General features: G+C 46.8%; 1 non-coding gene across 1 annotated transcript; it reads right to left on the bottom strand.

The window, feature by feature from the left end:
• Nucleotides 1-16,597: 16,597 nt before the first annotated feature.
• Nucleotides 16,598-16,721, bottom strand: LOC127202444 (small nucleolar RNA SNORA71). The gene has a single exon (XR_007832321.1). It is a non-coding gene; the product is annotated as a small nucleolar RNA SNORA71 (small nucleolar RNA).
• Between the last annotated feature and the right edge of the window lie 400 nt (nucleotides 16,722-17,121).

Below are 17,121 nucleotides of genomic sequence, written 5' to 3'. Positions count from 1 at the left end.
GTCTTTTTTTATGATAGAGAATCTTATTTCTAAGGAACGCCTCGGGCCTAGGCATACATGAAATTGCTTTTGAAATTTTTGTGCATTTGGTATTTTCATGTGTTACCTGCATGTGAATTTCTCATGACTTTCTTTAATGTGTTTTTTCTAGTTTTTTTTTTTTTCCTTAGAAGATACTTGGAACGAGTCTGATTCTTGGTGTCAATAGAGGCTTCTTGTTTTAAGAAGCTTTGCTTACACTCTGAAGCCTTCACACTTCCAAAAACATGTGGGTTTTAAGAACAGTTGACAAAGTTCTGGAAAGATGCCATTTATTCTCTTTGGTCCCTTACTTCCTGTGTTGGCTGCAGTCTTTTCAAGATATCCCTAGGCTCTCCTAAGCCCCTGTGACAGTCTCACATAGTTGTCCTCTCAGTTCTGTCAAACTTCTGATGTTCTGCAATACTCAGAAAATTCTTTGAATGGCAGACTTTCTTTTGTCTGTTTCTAAAATGTGAAGCTTTAGGACCAAATTGTTAGACAGTGTCAGGATTGCAGATTATCTCAAGTAGATTTTATTGGTTTTCAGAACATAGCATGACTCTGAAGGATTCTGTTTTATATGTAACTAATTACTGTTTATGATGTAGACTTTGCTATAGTTACAGACCATTGTGAATTTCAAAGCTAGCAACCTGTATGGTGTGCACACCAGGCTGACTTGAATAAATACGGCAACCAGGTTTGCCAGTGTGCAGAAACTAACTCTTCTCTCATAAAAGGTTATAAGCTATGTATTATGTGGAAGTGGAAAGCAACACAGATAGGAAGACATTTCTGTCATTTTTCAAGAACATAGCTGTTTATCTTTAAGAAGGATAATATATCCAATACATTTGTGAGTTATTTTTTTTCTGGCATTTAATGTCTAAATGATTTGTGGGCGTCTTCTGCCCTTTTCCTTTCTTGCTCTTAAACTTGGTGATGCTTGATTTGGCTCCTTGCCTATTTATTTCAAGTGCTTTATTTGGATTTCTTTGGAAGAAAGTAAATCTGATGGCCTATTGTTTTTTGTTATTGTTTTGAAGAGCCTGAATCAAATTGGCAAGGCTAAAGTGCAGCACGGTTTTTGCAGTGCTGATGCGCCAGCCAGCAGAGCAGACTCACTCTTCAGGTGATCTTACAGGCAGATGTCACCTTCCTTCTAAATTCAGTAGCAGTCTTATCAGCAGTGCCATTGAACTCTGGGGATAATTATGATTTTGTTTCAACATTAAAACTAAATTTAGTTTTGCCGTTTTTTTAAAGTATCAGATCATGGGACACGTCACAGTACACCTGTCCGTCAGTGAATTTGTGCAGTGTTGATTTGCAGCCTGACATACAGGACGTTTATGCTCCTATACAGGTTCGTGTTGAGTGAAAACAGATTGTCCTATCAAAGGAGAATCCAGCCAAGGGTTGAAATTTAAGATAATGTTTAAAAAGCTTTATTCCTGTTTACAATTTGGGATGAAGAGCAGGTTTCATTTTTTAAGTTGGTTGAAAACTGGCTCACATGTTTAAGTCAAAAGGAAAGCGGCACAGAGAACAACGCAACGAGTTACTTGATCGCAGTAGAGTGAAGTGGAGACTCAGCCCATTAGACGAATCTCACAGTGAACCAGGTGTTGGAACTCCTGGCGTAAATGGAGCCAGAGTGATATGCATCCTTTGTCCGTCTCGTCAGCACATGTATCATTCCTTACAGTTTACAGAACACGTGTAACTTGTAGCTATAAACATTTTGTGCCATTAAAGCTCTCACAAAACTTGCCTGTCGGTATATCATTTTGACATCACTCTTGTTGCCTGAAAAGCCTTTCTCTATATACGTGCAACCCTTCCTGTGGAGCACTCATCAGGACCAGAATACCCGACTATGCCAAGTCCTCGTGCCCAAGCCTTCCTGTTGGGAGTTTTGCATTCAAGTGGTAGTAATCGAAATGGTAGTGTGTGGTTGAGTTTTTTGTAATAGGATTGGGGAACTACAGGGATGCCTGGCCTGACATAAACTTAAGACTGTGGTACCAGGGATGTAGCTCACTGGGAGAGTGTTTGCCTGTCCTGTAATGTCCTGGATTCCACTCCCAGCACTCCCTTCTTCCTACCCTCACAAGTATGGGACTGTGATTAAAATTTTAACCTGAAATGAGGTGGTGGAGTTGTACACAATTCAGTGTACAGTGCAGTGTAAAGAATCAGATTTAGTCTGTGTCTCAAGTTTCCTGCACTGCATTCAAAGAAGTCTGCCTGCTGGGGACTCCCCTTACTGAGCATTGTAGCAAATGTTATTTAGCAACAGTGATGGCTGACTTCACAGCTGAGAGAACTGGGGCTGCCCAGGGTTAATTAATTCAGGGTCACCAGAGGCAGGGTGGGAGAGGAGGAGAGGACAAGGGCCATGCTTCAGAGGCAGTCTCCAGTGATCCCACGGCAGCTCAAGCTTCTCCACTTACAGAACAGTGCTGCCAGCTGGGTACCAAGCACTGGCCCCATCAGCCTCTGGGGCCACTTTGTATTCAAACTGTCCAAACTATCACATCAGCCACAGAGTTGGAATGCTAACTCAAAGCAGAAGCAGTTTACAGGCACCAGCCTCTTAAGAGCAAGCATTGTGTGTCAGTCTTCCTACAGCAGTCCTGAAGTCTTCATATTTAGGAGGATAATTAACAAAATCTGACTCTACTAATGAAATTATAAAAATTACTCAAGCAGCTGTCCCCATGGCGTTGGGGTCACACGGCAGTGTCTGCCTCATTGCCTTTCCTGCCAGGAGTCTGTACTGACAACGCTGGTGCAGAGAGGCTTAGAGTTTCTAGGTGTTCATTGGGACATCACTAGGTTCAGCATTATGAATAAATTCGGGCAGAGGGGCAGATGTTTCAGCTGTTTGTCCAGGTTGATCTTCATCTCCTTTGGTAATTGGTAGACTGTTCCTGCCAGTCTTTGGGGGACAGTAGTCAGGGTAAGAAGTTGGAGGAAATGGCCTCTGGCCTCTTACATTTGGCCACGATCAGTTAACAGGTTAATGGGCTGCTTCTATAATAAGTGAGGGGAGGAGAAGAGAGGGTGCATGGGCCAGACAGCGTCTTGTTCATGAAGATTTATTTACTTATATGTGTGAGGTATGATCCTAGAGGCTGGGACAGGCCATGGGTGGCCTCATCATTCCACATAGTCTTCTGGGGCGGGGTCTCTCCCTGAACCTAGGACTCCAGAAGATCAGTCTGCCTTTAGAGCTGTATTTACAAGCATGTGCCAGACACCTGGCTAGTGACATGGTGGCTGTGCCCTGAGCCCCAGTCCTCATGATTGCACAGTGGACTCCCCACCGTCGAGCTCTTTGTACAGCCTCTTTCTATTTAGTCACAGCGACACCCCCAAATCATTTGATACTTCTTTTTAAAAAATGAAACAAATTTGATTTTTAAAATCAAAAGTTCTGAAACCACAACAAAGATAACACGAATTTGGTACTAACATGATAAGGAATGATGGTAGGAAAACAAAGTGTCGTAGTCAAATCGCTGCAATCCTCTTGAGTCTGAGCCAAAGTGCTTCAGGCAGCATTTGTTGGGGTGTGGCACAGTGGGGTGCTCAGGGCATGCTGCATGTGTTGTGTGTGCAGAACCAGGGCTTCGGTGAAGCCGCACAAAGCTATACAAGGAGCACTTCCAGAAACATCTTAAGAGCCCTTGTGTGCTTGGTTCGGGTTTAAGTTTTGGTCATTATGAATTCAGAAACCTGTTGGTGTTTATCAGATTTTTAACAACCCCACATTCAGTTTATATGCCCACCAGTAAGTCTACCTGTCTGTACACATCCGCATCAGCATCAGCGGTCATTTGTCGTAACCAGTCCGACTTGATTAAGATGGACCCTCCAGCTAAATTTATTTTGCGTTATTCCACTGGTTAAGGATGTTGAACACTTACTTGTTCAAATATGTACTGGCTACCTGTATTTCTCCACTTGAAAACTGTCTACTCAGCTCATTTGTTGGCTGGGTAGTGGTGGTAAGCTTTTGGAGTCCTTAATATATTCTAGACATTGCCTTCAGTTCTGATGTAGACTTGGCATAGGTTTTCTCCCAGTCTGTAGGCAATCTTCGCTTTACTAAGCATTTCCTTGGCTGTGCTCTTTAATTTCATGCAATCCCATTTTTCAGTTGTTGAGATTTCTTGGTGTTTTTAGCATCCTTTTTGGCAAGTTCTTGCCTGTTCCTGTGCTTTGTGTATGCCTCCTTTCACATCTCACAGTAAGGTCTTCGATCTATATTAAAGTAATATTTGTACACTGTGAGTGATACAGACTTAGCTTCATGATTTCCTATGTGAATAGCTAGCTTATCTAACAGTTTCTCTCTTTTTTCCCCTGTTTGTTTCTGACACCTTGCTAAAGGTTAAGTGTTTGAGGCTGGGTGGGTTTGTGTGTTTCTTGAGACTTATGTTGTGGTCTGTTGTAGGACATTCCATAGGCTGCTTAAAGGATATGTTTTATATCCGTTGAATGGGATATCTTGTGCATATGTTAAGTCCATGTGATCTATGTTGTAATTTAACTCCAAGATCTTTGTTGATATTTACTTTGGATGACCTATCCAGTGATCAGCCTGGGATTTTGAAGTACCACTGTGATTTCAGGGCTGATGGTGACCTTTTATGCCCATTTGCATGTATTTTATGAAATTGGGAGCCCTGGCACTTGGTATGTGTATGTTTATAATTGCTATATCTTGGAAACGTTTTCTTCTGACTAATTTTGGTTTGCAGTCTGCATAACAAGGTGTCAGAAGAGCTATATTCATTTACTTTGGGGTTTTATTTCATAAGCTTATTCCCATCCTGTGATGCTCAGTCTGTGTCTTTGCTAGTGAAGTGTGTTTCTTAGAAACAGCTGATAGGCGGATCTAGTTTTTCAATCTAATAGCATCTTCGTCTCTTGACAAGTTGAGCCATTTACACTGAAGGTTACTGTTGAAAAGTATTCACTTGTTGCTGTGATTTTCTTGTTTGTTTTTCAGGTTGGTTCTGTTTTGTTTTTTGTTTGTTTATTTTTCTTTGTCCCCTGTTAATATTAGGGGCTTACTGTGTTAGACATGATGGGTTCCTTACCTAGCTGTCCTTTGCTCTTTGTCCATCTCAAGAAAATGATTCTTTGCTGTGCTCTCTTGCCCCCCCCCCCCTCTCTCTCTTTCTCTCTCTCTGCTGACGTGCAGGCCTAGTGGCCTTGAACTGCCATAGTTTGTGCTTGCTTTGACATGTCCTTATTTTTATGTCAGTTAAAAAGATAGTTGACTTCTTGGCACAGTAAGCAGAGTGTCAGTCTTGTGTAGTTATAACCAATAGCTTTGCTGAATATTACAGTATTGGTTGATAGTTACTGACTTTCAAGGATTGAGCCATTTTTTTTATACTTTCCTGATTTTTATAGTTGCTGATTAGAAAACTGGTATTATATTTTGTTTTGTCTGACTTGATTTTTTTTCCTTGCAGCTTTTAATATTGTTGGAGCAGGTTTCTGGGGCCTCAGAAATTGGAGAATGCCAGTTAGATGTGCAGGGAGGAGAAGGAAGTTGATCTTACAGGCAGAGTCTCACTTTGCCATGGTTTGTCGCGGTGCCGAGCCTTTCCTGGACTGCCATTTGATGGTTGCCAGAGCCATCCTCGCTTGAGTAGCTTCCTTTCTCCATCAGATTCTGCCTTGAAACTCTCCAGATCCTAATGCCACAGATAAAGGGTTCTTTCAAGTTTTTAAAGCAGAGAAAGTAGTAAGATGGTTGGCTGACTTCCTATAGCCAAACCTCTCAAACATTGGCCTTCCTGCTGAAGGGGTCAGCTGGAGTTTCCAAGTTCTCAGGCTCCGCAGGTGGATCCTGCTGGCCTTGGGCTCAGGCTGTCAGACCCCAGGTTATTCTCAGTGGATGGAGTCTGCTTCCCGGTGGCACTGAGATCAAGGCCACCTCTTCCTCTTTCTTCACTTGCCTGAGCTCAACCTCCCACCACCTGTACTTGTTGACTTCTCCATGTGTAGCGCTGCCTTCTCCACACACCGGCCCTCCCAGAACTGTTTAACCCAACAGCTATGACAGGCTAGATTCTATCTCCCTGACCTGTGCTGCTTCCTTGTTCCTGGCCCCAGGCTAACTCCATTTTGAACAGTAGGCTTCCTCTCAAGGTGGATCCTGGCCGCTGAATGGGATTTCCCTTCTCTTCCGACCCAATGGCCAGAGCAATCACTGTCTCACCAAACTGCCAGGCTCTTCACCAGGGCTGCCTGCCTTTCCTTTTGGATGAGGCTTCTGCTTCTCCCCTGCCAGGGAGCTATGTCTGGAATTTGGCTTGACTTACTTTCTTTTGGCTCACCTATCCTTTTCTCTTTACTGCTCAGCTATTGTAATTTTTCCCCCCAAAGTCCCACCTTCCTTTGAAATAGCCTGGTTTTATTCATTATAACTCTTTACTAGGTCCTATGGAGACAGCTGCCAATCTACTCTTTTACCCAGATAGTCCATGTTTATGATCATCTTCATCTGTGTGGTTGGTGTGTGTGTGTGTGTGTGTGTGTGTGTGTGAGAGAGAGAGAGTGTGTGTGTGTGTGTTCATGCACAATTTGAGGGAGATAGTTCTCTTCTACGGTGTGGGTTCTGGGAATTGAACATGGGTCCGCAGGCTGGCAGCTGGTCCCTTTACCAGCTGAGCCATCTCACCAGCAAGGATAGGTTTTTAAATAAAGCAAGTAAAAATGTAAATGTTTCTGATAACTACAGAGCAGGAGCTTCATGGTGAAGCTAAATGTATTTTTGTTTTCAAGACAGGGTTTCTCTTTGTATTTTTGTAATATATAATAGGCTGGAGATACAGGTCAGGACAGAGTGCCTACCTAGCATGTGTGAGGCCAGATTTGATCACCAATGCCACTGAGATTGGGGGAGAAGAGCATATTAGGCTAGAAAAGAAACGGGAAAATATTAAAAAATATATATATTTATTGGAAGGGGAAGAAGCATAGGACAAATGAGAAATGAGAGCAAATAATGATTCCTAAATATGAGTCGTATAAAGACTCAACACCACACGGGGCTTGTAGGCAGAGCCAGGGAGCAGAGCACTGCATGCTTGTGGGCACTTGCATTCTATACTGTTGTTGACAGCCACTGCCAGAGTTCCTGCTGCTGCTGGAGCCGAGCAGTGAAGACTGATGGAAGGGGTGGTGTCCTGGATGTTGCGATGAGAAAGCAAAGTAGACTGATGTCCTTGTCTGAGCAGGGCCTGGCTCTGGGACCTGGGCTGGGGTGTGAGCAGGGCCTGGCTCTGGGACCTGGGCTGGGGTGTGAGCAGGGCCTGGCTCTGGGACCTGGGCTGGGGTGTGAGCAGGGCCTGGCTCTGGGACCTGGGCTGGGATGTGAGCAGGGCCTGGCTCTGGGACCTGGGCTGGGGTGTGAGCAGGGCCTGGCTCTGGGACCTGGGCTGGGGTGTGAGCAGGGCCTGGCACTGGGACCTGGGCTGGGTTGTGAGCAGGGCCTGGCTCTGGGACCTGGGCTGGGGTGTGAGCAGGGCCTGGCTCTGGGACCTGGGCTGGGGTGTGAGCAGGCCCTGGCTCTGGGACCTGGGCTGGGTGTCAGCAGGGCCTGGCTCTGGGACCTGGCTGGGGTCTGAGCAGGGCCTGGCTCTGGGACCTGGGCTAGGGTGTGAGCAGGGCCTGGCTCTGGGCTGGGGTGTGAGCAGGACCTGGCTCTGGGACCTGGGCTGGGGTGTGAGCAGGGCCTGGCTCTGGGACCTGGGCTGGGGTGTGAGCAGGGCCTGGCTCTGGGACCTGGGCTGGGGTGTGAGCAGGGCCTGGCTCTGGGACCTGGGCTGGGGTGTGAGCAGGGCCTGGCTCTGGGACCTGGGCTGGGGTGTGAGCAGGGCCTGGCTCTGGGACCTGGGCTGGGGTGTGAGCAGGGCCTGGCTCTGGGACCTGGGCTGGGGTATCTGGCTGTTCTAAGTTGGATCTATAGTGGGACTGGAAGTTTCAACCTGTGGATACTTCAGAATTACTTTTTTTTTTTTTTTTTTTTTTTTTTAAAGAGATTATTCTGGATTGAATTGAAAGCCTCCTACTTGCTTGGCAAACACTCACTCCTGATCTCCACAGAGCCCAGTTTAGGGATGCTTCACCATAAAAGAGGTTGTACTCATAGTTGAAACAAAATATCCAGACTCACTCTTTGTCTCTCAGGGAATTAAACCACAGAACCCACAAACTTGTATTAGCACAGGAGGGTGTGTGTGTGTGTGTGTGTGTGTGTGTGTGTGTGTGTGTGTGTGTGTGTGTGTGTGTGTGTGTGTGTGTGTGTGTGTGTGTGTGTGTGTGTGTGTGTGTGTGTGTGTGTGTGTGTGTGTGTGTGTGTGTGTGTGTGTGTGTGTGTGTGTGTGTGTGTGTGTGTGTGTGTGTGTGTGTGTGTGTGTGTGTGTGTGTGTGTGTGTGTGTGTGTGTGTGTGTGTGTGTGTGTGTGTGTGTGTGTGTGTGTGTGTGTGTGTGTGTGTGTGTGTGTGTGTGTGTGTGTGTGTGTGTGTGTGTGTGTGTGTGTGTGTGTGTGTGTGTGTGTGTGTGTGTGTGTGTTCTACCTGTCATCATCTATGGGTGTGTGTGTGTGTGTGTGTGTGTGTGTGTGTGTGTGTGTGTGTGTGTGTGTTCTACCTGTCATCATCTATGGGTGTGTGTGTGTGTGTGTGTGTCTATCTGTCATCTACCTGTCATCATCTATGGGTGTGTGTGTGTGTGTGTGTGTCTATCTGTCATCTACCTGTCATCATCTATGGGTGTGTGTGTGTGTGTGTGTGTGTGTGTAGTGTGTAGTGTGTGTGTGTGTCTATCTGTCATCTACCTGTCATCATCTATCTATCCCTCATGCATCATCCTTCTGTCTGTCTATCTGTCTGTGTGTGCATCCTTGTGCTTCTCAGTGTGAGCATTGGAGTTAAGCCATGCTCTTGCATCCTGTCCAGGGACCAAGGAACATCCCAGCTAGGTTTTTTGTTTTGTTTTAAGATAGGGTCTCTCTATATAATTCAGGACAGTCTTGAACTTGGTATGTAGCCCATGTTGGCCTGAACTGTAGATCCTCCTGCCTGAACCTGCATACTGTAATTACAGGTCTGAGCCATCATAGGATTCCAGCGTTATTGGCCCAGTGATGCTGGGCTGCATTCAGGTAGCCCAGTGGTTCTGACTAGGCCTCATATCCATGCACACAGCAGGCCTGGAGGCACAAAATTGTCTGTTGGGGTGGGGGCCATGTTGACCTCACTGAGTTACTGGAGTGCTGAGGATGCCTTGGTAAGTCGTCTTGACTCAGTCCACTTGTAAATTAAGGGTAAGGACATGGGCTGTTTATCTTTCCTTAGAGCAGCCCAAGATAGCCCCTCCCATGTTGAAGCAGTTGGTGGGTGAATGTCATCATTTCTGTGGAGTGTAATGGGTATACATCCCCACCTCACCCCTGGGCACTGTGGAAATGCCAGGGAAGAACCAGGAAGCAGCCTGGCAGGAGACCTGGCAACTTGAAAGGGAGTGGAGGAGAGCTGGGGAAAATACGACTTCCCAGACAGACTTCCTGACATGGATTTTCCCCAGGAGACCTGTGTCTCTGTGAACTGGCAGAACCACTGGCCACGTGATGCCTCGTCAGGGCTGAGCATGGAGTTGTGCACAGGAGCTGGTAAGTAGCCTGCTTGAGGGAGCAGTCAGGACAGAGCCACCTGTGTGGCGGTGTTTACCCTCAAACCAAGTGTTGGCAGAGGCCTAGGCCAGGACCCACCTTGATCCTTGCTTCTCATGGGTCCTGCTTTGGTGAAAGGCACATTTCTCTAGAGGTCCTATGTCCTTGAGCTTTATCCAATGCAGTGCTAAGCAGGCCTCACTAAGTATTAGTTAGTTCTTAGGCCATTGACCCATCCCGAGGAATCAGGGAGCGCTGGGTGAAATAAATGACGGTGGAGTGTCTCACAGCACGCGCACACAACTTGTGCCCTAGCTGGTATGTTTGTACTTCTTTGTCTTCTCCATGACCACACTAAAGGACACCCCAGCCTGACCCCAGTGAAGCTGGTTCATTTTCAAGGTCCGGTTTCAGCCCCACCCCCATCTCAGTCCTTCCCTAATGTCCCCGGCATGCCCATGAACTATCCAGTCAACCCATACATTTACATATTGCCCTGAGTGAACCATCTTTGTACCAAGTGTATGAATCTTAACTTGTCTGGAGACTTTCCTGGCAGCAGAGGTCCCATCCTGAACTACCCCAAATGCACTGAGTAGATCTGGCTTCTACCAGCAACTTAGGACAATAATGACAGTGGACGAGATTAATTTTCTTTTTCTGTCACCTCTTCCAGTTTGCTTGGGGGTCTCCAATCCTTCCTAGGGTTCTGGCCCCTGCCCTGCAAGGCTGACAAGTTGTTTTAAGAGGAAGGAAAGGATGGAGATTCTAGATGCAGGATATTAATAACTCACTAGAGCTGGCTAGGTAGAAGGGTCAGTTTTAACAAATATTCTTGTTACCTTTTCAATTTGCCAAGCCCCATCCCCAAGACTTGGTCATGTATCTGGAGTCTGGGCCCTTCTGCTGCTAATCTGTCCAGATGGGAGCTCTGCTAGGGAAGATAAGTGAGAGCTGGCGTGGCACTAAGTACCGTCCTCTGCTGAAACCCACGGGGCCTCCCAGTCCTCCTCAGATGCCATCAGCTTCCCAACAGCATGGCTGCATAAAGCCAGACACCAAGAGGCCTCTTGTTGCCAAGACTTCAGTCATATAAGGGCCTGGCTCCCACATCCACTAGGTAAAGTAAGCCCCAGAGCCAACCAATACTGCATCTGGATGGTGCCTAGCAGTGGGGAAAGTCCTTCTGAAAGAAGGCATGCACATGGGAAGGGTCCCTGAGGTGCATGGAGAACCTAGGCTACCTCATCACAAGAAATAGACTGGTGAGGGGTGCCCCTATGGGCTTGGGGATGCAACACAGTGGTAGAACTTGCCTAGCATGGAGGAGGCTGTGGGCTCCATCCTCAGCACTGGGGGTGGGGTCAGTGATACTGATTTTTTTTTTTTCCTATTTACAGAAGAGCTGTGTTTAACATTGGGAAGAAAACACCTTGTCACCTTGTTTCTGTTCTATCTCAACTTCTGTTGTAGTTTGTTTCTGCAACCACTTGAGGTGGATTTCTCCATAGTGACTCATTCTCCGGTTCCCTCTGGGCAACTTGTGACTGAAATCAGCTCAGTACTACACTAGGTTGACATGGATCTCAGCAGCCTTCCCCAACTACAAAGCTCAGTGTCACCTTCTGACTGACTGGCTACAAATCAGAGGTTCCCAGAGAGCCCCCCACCCCCATCTCTGTCTCTGTCTCTTTGTCTGTCTTTCTGTTCTTGGCCTTAGACCCAAGGTGCTGAACATGCAGAGCACACACTATTGACCTGTGCCCTTTTACTATAAGAGGCTACACCACCAGGCCTAATGGCAACATCCATCATCCCAGATTTGGAGGCTGGGGCAGGAGAATCACAAGTTCAAGGCCACCCTGAGCTACAGAATGAGCTCAAGGTCAGCCTGGAAGACTTACACCTTGTCTCATAGAGAAAGGGTAATCGTGATGGTGAGAGGGCTTAGACAGTGGTTGTCACCCTGTGGGTCACGGCTCTTTTGAGGGTTGCATGTCAGATCTCCTGCATCTCAGATATTTACGTTATAATTTACAACAGTAGCAAAATTACAGTTATGAAAGTAGCCACAAAATAATTTTATGGTTGGGGTCACCACAACGTGAGGAATCATATTAATAGGGTCACAGTGTTAGGAAGGTTGAGACCCGCTGGCTTAGCAGGAAAGGTACCTGCTGGCCAACCTCACTTTGGCCCTGGGACTGGGTTAGTTTGAAGGAGGGAACCAACTCCCACAAATTGTCTTTTGACTGCCACTAGTGTGTTTTTTTCACACACAGTGGGAAATTGTTTTTCAAAAAGATCAGGGAATTACCCATTCAGTAATGGGGTGGCTGCTTATCATTTGAGGGGCATGGCCTATCTCTCCTCTGGAGTTCCACCCTGACAGCACCTCATGTGTTCATCTCTGGAAGCTGAATTCCTCCTTTAGGGAAACTCATTGCCTGGGCATGAGTCAGGAGCTTCTTGGCCCCTGGAAGTTGACTCAAACCACTTGCCTCAGCCTCCCAGTCATGGGTGGGGCTGCACCTTCCAGTCTTGTGGTAGCACTTTAGTTCCAGGACCCAGCTCCGAACTCCCGGGAGTCACCTCATTAGCATACACTGGGGTTGAAAGGGTTTATTATGAATAATACATGGAATTCTAAGCATCTTATGAGCTCTGTGCTGGGAATGGGGTGATGTGTGTGTGTCATTATAAATCATAGTATCGCAAAGTGCTTGCTCAGGATTCCTCAGGAAGACAGGAAAATAACAGCTGCCGTTGTGATGCTTATCCCTGGCTCTGTCACCGGTGCAGACTCAGTCCTTGATCTGCTTTGGTTCTGATCCTGGGGGACCTCGCGCTGCCCTGACACTTTACAGGTGCTATGCATTCCGTCTCCATGCAAACCTTCTTTTACCTTCTTGGGGTGAGCAGGGAGCTTTGACGTCCATGCTAAAGCCCTCTGGATTCCTACTTGGATAGAGTCAGTTAGGTCAGGGGAAAGAAGCCCACCATCATCATGGCTCCCCTGGAGTACAGTGGCTGGGGAGCCACAAGAGTCATGTAGGACATGCTTCCTCAGCACGCAACTGCCACCATGAGTGTTGTTTATATTCTTGGGATCATTTGGCGGGAAGATGGGAAAGACCGATGGAAGAGAGAGGCAAGATGTGGTCTGAGGTTGCGGACAGGTCAGAGGTAGTGTCAGGAGCAATGTCCTTCCTTCTTGTCCTTCCTTTATTTGCTTGTTTGTTTATTTATTTATTAGCCCAGGCAGGCCTGGACCTCATGTCCTCTTCCCTCAGCCTCCCAAGTGCTAGAATTACAGGTATGTAATCACCTTTCTCTTCTCTCTTGCCTCTCCTGTTCTTGTTTTTTATGTTTTTTGGGGTGGGGGTGGGTTGGAGTGAGGGGTGGGACATGTAGCTCAGTCTAGCCTGGAACGTATGATCCTCCTGCCTCAGCTTCAAGAGTGTTGGGGTTACGGCATTTCTCCAGCATGCTCATGATGGCTCACTCTTTTTTTTTTTTTTTTTTTTTTTTTAGTTTTTTATTAATTTATTCTTGTTACATCTCAATGGTTATCCTATCCCTTGTATTCTCCCATTCCTCCCTCCCTCCCATTTTCCCCGTATTCCCCTCCCCTATGACTGTTCCTGAGGGAGACTTCCTCCCCCTGTATATGCTCATAGGGTATCAAGTCTCTTCTTGGTAACCTGCTGTCCTTCCTCTGAGTGCCACCAGGTCTCCCCCTCCAGGGGACATGGTCAAATATGAGGCACCAGAGTACGTGTGAAAGTCATACTCCACTCTCCACTCAACTGTGGAGAATGTTCTGCCCATTGGCTAGATTTGGGTAGGGGTTTAAAGTTTACTGCCTGTATTGTCCTTGGCTGGTGCCTGATGGCTCACTCTTAACAGCCAGATAGCGGTGGCTCAAGCCTTTAGACCCAGCACTTGGGAGGTAGAGGCGGGTGGCCCACAGCAAGGTCCAGGATGGCCAGGGCTACACAGAGACACCCTCTTTATAAAAATAAAAACAGCAATTTGTCATCATACCAAGTTAAATACATCAGGATGGAGCAGCAATGGATGCAAGTGTTCTGTTGTGTAGTTTGGCACTTGTGCTGGGATTGTGTGATGTGAAAAGCTTAATGCTAGGTAGGCACACTCACCCACTGTCATCTCAGAACTGAGGAAGCTGGAGGAGGAGGATCCAGATTTGGGTCTGTCTGGGCTACACCATGAGACTTCCCTAAAGGCAGAAACTCACAAGCAGCCACCATGTTCCAGAGTCAGCAGACCGGCAGCTGATGGTGACACTGCTGCAGGGTAGCGTGGCATGCAGTGAGTGGACTGTGGACCTCATGTGTTCCTGAGAAAGGAACTCCTCAGCCACACCTCCTCAGGTTGCTGTTTGTTTACTCACCCAGGGAAGGCAGGGCCTTGCCTTTCATGGTACAGCAGGCCAAGGCAAAGGTGGCAAGCCCAAGTAGGGGAGTGTCTGATTTCCTCAGGCCCAGACGGATCAGTCTCTTCTCTGACTCACCAGCTTTGGGTAGGAGCTGGCCTCTGTCGAGGTGGCCCCAGGGTGTGAGTTCACTCCCTCATTTATTCAGTTTAGACCAATTTCACATGCTTTTGTTTATTATTATTATTATTGTTGTTGTTGTTGTTGTTGTTGTTGTTGTTGTTGTTATTATGCCTAATGCATCAGGCTCTGCAGTATGCACTGGGCTGTAATCACTAAAAGACAGCCTAAATCACTAAAAGACATACCCTGATGCAGCAGGGTATGGTGGCCCATTCCTGTATCTTCTTACCAGACTCAGAAGAGTATAATGTAATAGAATCTAATCTTGATGGTCGTGAGAGGAAGAGAAACCTCTGTTGTTCCCAGTGGGTGTGCACGCAGCTCAAGGCAGGTTGCTGGGTCAAAGCGGGGTGTGTACATGACCCAAACCAAGGTGAGTCCCACACTGCTGAACTGTCCTCTATGACCTGGGGGTGAGGGGTGGGTATGTGCATGTGAATACAATGCCCGCCGGAGGCCAGGAGAGGGTGCTGTACCCGCTAGAGCTGGAGTTACAGGCAGTCCTGAGCTGTCTGGTGGGTTCTCCGAGCCTTCTCTCAGCCCCACAAGGCTGATGCTCTAAACTACCTCTTCAAGATTTGTTCCTTCTCTGGGTTCTTCCCTGTGCGCCTGAGGTATACACCTTGCTAAGCTTCTGTTTGCTTTCCTCTCTGTCTGGTGTTACAAAGCTCTGCCCATCTAAGAACTGTGAGCAGTAGAGAGAAGGCTGCTTTTTTTGTTTTTGTTTTTTTAAAGATTTATTTATTTGTAATACTGTGCTCTGTCTGCATGTACACCTGCAGGCCAGATGAGGGCACCAGATCACATTACACATGGTTGCGAGCCACCATGTGGCTGTTGGGAATTGAACTCAGGACCTTTGGAAGAGCAGTCAGAGCTCTTGACCTCTGAGCCATCTCTCTCTACAGCCAGCCCACCCCCCTTTACAGTTCTTAATGCCTCTGAATTGTACACTTAAACATGCTTAAGATGGTAGACTTAATGTCATGTATATTTTACTACCAGTTTTTATTAGTGTACGTTAAATGGACAGGATAATGAATTCCACTGTGGCATATCATCCTGGCGTGTGTGTAACAGACTCTGATGACGTCCTCTCTACCCGTCCTTCTACTTCCATTCCTCCTCTTCCAGATCTGGCATGTGAAGGAAAGGGTGACACTTGAGTTTTGCTTTTATTTTGAGGCAGGTTCTCACTGTATAATCCTGTCTGGCCTGGAACTCTCTGTAGACCAGGCTGGCCTCAGATTCAGAGCCATACCTGCCTCTGCCTTCTGAGTACTAGGATCAAAGGTATGGGCCACCATACCTGACAACACTTGTGTTTCTGAATCTGGCTAATCTTCCAGGTCCATCTATTTTTCCTGCCATTCTCCTGAAATCAGATGAACAATACTCCAGTGTGTGTGTGTATGTGTGTGTGACATTTTCTTTTTCTTTTTTTTTTTTTAATTAAAAAATTTTTTTTGAGACAGGGTTTCTCTGTGTAGCCTTGACTGTCCTGGGCTTGCTTCGTAGAACAGGCTGGCCTCAAATTCACAGAGATCTGCCTGCCTCTGCCTTCCTGGGTGTGTTGGGATTATAGGTGAGTGCCACTGTGCCCAGCTGTGACATTGTCTTAATTCATTCACTGGTCTCATTGAGTCTGTTCATCCTGGCTGTTATGCTGCTGCAGAGATCAGCATGGATATGTGTCGTTGTAGGAAAGGGCTTGGTGTCCTTTGGGTATATGCCCAGGAGTGGTGTAGCTGGGTCATATGGCAGTTCTGTTTCTAGTTCTTTTTTTAGAAACTTCCATATTGGCTTCCATATTGGCCAGACTAACTTATTTCCAGCAGCATTGTGTGTAGATTCCTTCTGTCTACTCCATCCTTGTCAGAATTTATCATTTCTTGTTTTGTTGTTGTTGTTTTTATCTATAAGGTTTACCGTACAGTTGTTGGGGAGCTAGAAGAAAAGTTAGCAACAAATTCAATGGAAAAGCTTTTATCACTGTAGTTATTCTAGGCACTAGCCGATGGACACAGGCCAGGGCATAGCTTCTGAGGTACCAGTGTCCAGACTGTGTATGCTGGAGTCTCTCCTCCCCAGACCACTTACTAAGCAGAGTAAAAAGCTGTTCCCTGGTGCTCTGAGTGGGCAGTGTGTCCAGTTTCACTCTGTGTGGTGGACTTGCTGCTATTCCCTGGCCTTCTGGTGTCCAGACATCTTCCTCTGAGGACACTGGTAGAAGTTCCCCAGTGAGCCTGGTGTCAGCATCCAGGATACAAAGAGGGTTGTGAGAAGAAAAATGTGTTCAAAGCACCAGAGTTTGACAAGGACAGGAATGGACCTTCCAAACACAGGGGGAAGCCTTCAGCATCCTCTCCATGCAGAATCAAGGACGGGGCATGGGCAGCCCATCAGTTGGCAAGCAGTTCCTAACACATGAGACTTTGGGGACAAGTTTTATACTCAAAGTATAACTCAAACTATTAACAGCTGACTAATCTTGGTTGTCAACTTGTTGGGATTTCAAGTCGCCTAGGTAACAGATCTCTGTCTGTGAAAGAATTTCTAGATTGAGTTAACTGAGGTGGGAAGGACTACTCTAAATGTAGGTGGCACCATTCCATGGCCTGGAGTCCCGGAGAAACAGAGCCAGGCCTTCCTGACAGTGAACACAATGCAACCGCCTGCCCATAGCTCTGCTGCTATGATTTCTTCACAGTGAGGAACTGTGTGCACCAACTGTGAGCCAAAATAAACCGTTTCTCAAGTTGATTTGTACCAGGCGTCTTGCCACAGCACTGAAAAGAGGAACTAATACAGCATC

This window comes from Acomys russatus, chromosome 18, assembly GCF_903995435.1.
Source record: "Acomys russatus chromosome 18, mAcoRus1.1, whole genome shotgun sequence".
Taxonomy (NCBI): Eukaryota; Metazoa; Chordata; class Mammalia; order Rodentia; family Muridae; genus Acomys; species Acomys russatus.
The sequence above is the reverse complement of the archived record's forward strand: the minus strand, read 5'-3'. Positions and strand labels throughout refer to the sequence as shown.